Source organism: Morone saxatilis, unplaced genomic scaffold (assembly GCF_004916995.1).
Source record: "Morone saxatilis isolate NCDOM2014 unplaced genomic scaffold, NCSU_SB_2.0 Contig12, whole genome shotgun sequence".
Classification (NCBI taxonomy): domain Eukaryota; kingdom Metazoa; phylum Chordata; class Actinopteri; family Moronidae; genus Morone; species Morone saxatilis.
In genome coordinates this window covers 203,525-206,748 of record NW_023339674.1, presented here as the reverse complement: position 1 = coordinate 206,748, position 3,224 = coordinate 203,525, and positions in this window count along the sequence as shown.

Here is a 3,224-nt window from a genome sequence, read left to right as displayed (position 1 = left end):
TACAACATGATCTTTTCTCTCTGAGCTCAGTATTTGTGTTATTTTAAATCTTTTTTCCAGCAGACCTCAGTGCGCTCACATCAGAACAGGAACTCTCTTTAATGTTTGCTGTTATTTATTATGAATGACTTGGAATTCCTGCTCGGAGACGACTCATGAATCATTGAGAGCCGACCAATCAGAGCTGGAACCACAATGCTTTATTTTATTATTCTACACGTCACTGAAAGCTATATATACACACACACATATATATATATATATATATATGTCTATTTGATATAGACGTATTCTGTTCTGCCATTTTAACACGCCTGTTAATTGTTAACTTGTTAGAAGCGTTATTGTTTAAATCTGCATAGATTTCGCTGTATTCTTATTGGGCTGCTGCTCAGAGGATCTTTGTCTGGTTGAACCGTCATACAGTGTTTTTTGGCAGGAAGTATATGTGATATATATTTGCATCAGTGTGTTGAACCCTCTTATGTTAAGGTGTCAGAGTCATCAAACACATTTTTTATTTTTATTAGTTTCTATCAGTTTGTGTTATATACCCACTATTTACCCACTCCCAATCACTACTGACTGCAGGACCTCCAGCAGTTTCTTCACGTTCTTCTCGTCCTTTTATGAACAAAAATAACAAATATGTTTTATGTTGTTTTTTAGTGCTGCACAGTTAATTGAAATATTTTTCTGGCCAAGTGCAAAATCCAAATCAAAGAAGCTGCAATTTTTGGACAAAGGTCATAATTTACTGGTTGGCCTCGTCTTGGACTCATTGAACCCTGTTTACGATGAGTGACTCAGGTTCATCAGGTGCTCAGTGTTTATGGGACTCGTTAGCTCGCTGTTCTCACTGCAGACGATGTTTCTGCAGCGTCTCCGGTGATTTGGCTTCAGTTTACTCCAGTTTTCCTCTAACCCAGGTTTATGTAGGTTAGTTAGAGGCTGAAATACATTTAAGGTTTTTCAGGACAACAAAGGTTATTTCCAGGATATTTGGTCATTTCAATACAACTCCAGGTGTTTCCATGAAAACAAGTCTCTAAGCTGATTATAATGAATTACTGTAGTTCTGCCTTTAAATCTTTGTTTGTTTGGTTCATCATTTTAATAGTTTTTCAGTGAAAATTAAAAATTGTGAAGCAAACATGATCATTCCCACTAATCATGAATCATATCATAAAATGATAAATTTTTTCAAACTAATATCTGAAACATGTTGAAATATTTAATTATTATAAGTGAACTGTGACAAAGGTTTTTCTGGTCATTTCGGTTAAATACTGTAAAAATGAACAGCAGCTTTATTTATTCAGGAAGTGTCATTGGAATCAGAGACATGAGGACCAGTTCTACAGTACACACACACACACACTCATTAAAACTTAGAAATATGAGTTAGTAGAAGTTCCTCAGAGATGAAGAACCATCAGTCATCCTCCATCAACCCTCTGAGCCTCCACAGCGCATTCAGCAGAGGTCAGTCCTGTTTTCACACTTTGACCCTTTCTTACCTCGTCCTACATCATCCATCTCCTCCTCCTGACGCTGAAAACAGAACCACTTATTTTCTCTCTCTGCTTCATTAGTGTTTCCCTCAGGAGGCGTCTGCACTTAATTAATCACCAAACCAGTTTCCTGCTTTTTTATCGACCTTTTGATCTGTGATGGATGTTTCATTTCCGTCTCTGGATCTTTGCTCTCTGTGACGCTCAGGTTTATTTCAGACTGTTCTGGAGAAGCTCTGTTGGGTTTTTCAGGGAGATCAGGTTTGTGTGGAGCGAAGCGAGCAGCCAGCTGGTGTTTTACGAGCGTCAGCGCGGCGCTGAAACACCCGGATTTGGTCTGAATTTAAATCTGACCTACTTTTCTTGTCATCAGAAAGCATGAATCTGTTTTTCTTCTTCGTCGTCTGAGGGGGGGGGAGTACAGGAAACTCTGTAAGCAGACTTTTCCCCAGACAGAGGGGAAGCACCAACAGATTTACACCAGGATGAAGCTTTTATTTTTTCTTCTCAGAGCGGCTTTGGCTTCGTCTCCATTGCCGCCCTAAACTGTCAGGCCTCTTCTTCTCCTCGCCTCCTTTCATTCATTCAGAAACCTGACAGAAACTAAATCTGCCTTTTCTCTCACACTTCGTCTTCCACCTGAGCCGGAGCTCCCGCTGGCTGCGGCGGCGTTGAGTCGGCTGCGGTGCTGCGGCTCCAGAGTTAATGGGATTATGCAGATGGAAGCGCTCTTAAAGCGCCCATTTGAAGTGTTTAATGGAGATTATGGAAATGGTCGAGCGGCTCAGACCTTCACTCGCTGAATGAAAAGACGACACAATGACAAGAAAGGAGCAAGAGGAGCAGCTGCTGAGACGGCCGGCCCAGGGAAGTCGGGGTGAAGGGTCGTCCAGGTGATTGGCGGCTCGATGCCAGGCTCGGAGCCACTTCAGCAGGCCGGAGAGATGCTGGTTCACATCCTGGAGAGTGAACAAGACTCTCATCTTCCTGCTGATCCTCATGAAAACCTGATAAATGTGGCGCTAACGGTGAACTCAAGCTAACGAGTACACTGTTCACAAACAATTAATTTAGTGATGAGTTGAGGTTATCGACTTATTGTACGATATATGGACGTCAATATGTCCAGTTGTGTTTACGTGAGAATGTCAACAACATTTCATTCTCATGGAGCCAAAATAACCCGATTATAAGGGTTGAATAAATATAAGAACAAAATGATGCTGAAACACATTTCTGGTCTTCTTTACAAATCGTAAAGAAAACGTAAATCTGCTAACGTGAACGCCGACATTCTGAAGGGAAGACGCCTGCGTTTACTCTTCCACTACAGATATGTGGTCAGACTCAAATATGATCCCAAACGTTGCGTCTTCTTGTCAGTTTTGGATTGTGCTGATGTTCTGCTGAGATCTCTGCCTCCACTCTAAAACCCCTCAATTCAGTTAATCACTTCGCACAAAGATTATTTCTGACAGTTCTTCTATTCATCATTGCACTATACAAAAACAGCCCTTCAAGAAACAAGCCAAATAAATCTGCCAGTTCTGCTTGGCTAGAATCCTTAAAACTAGCATTAAAATTTCCCTCTGAAAGACTGTAATGTGCCTTAAAACTAGAAAGAAACTGCCAAAAATGTAAAGTAAGTTGTATTATTACAAGAAAAGGAAAACTAAGTTATTTAAGATTCTTAAAATAAGTATTTTGGTC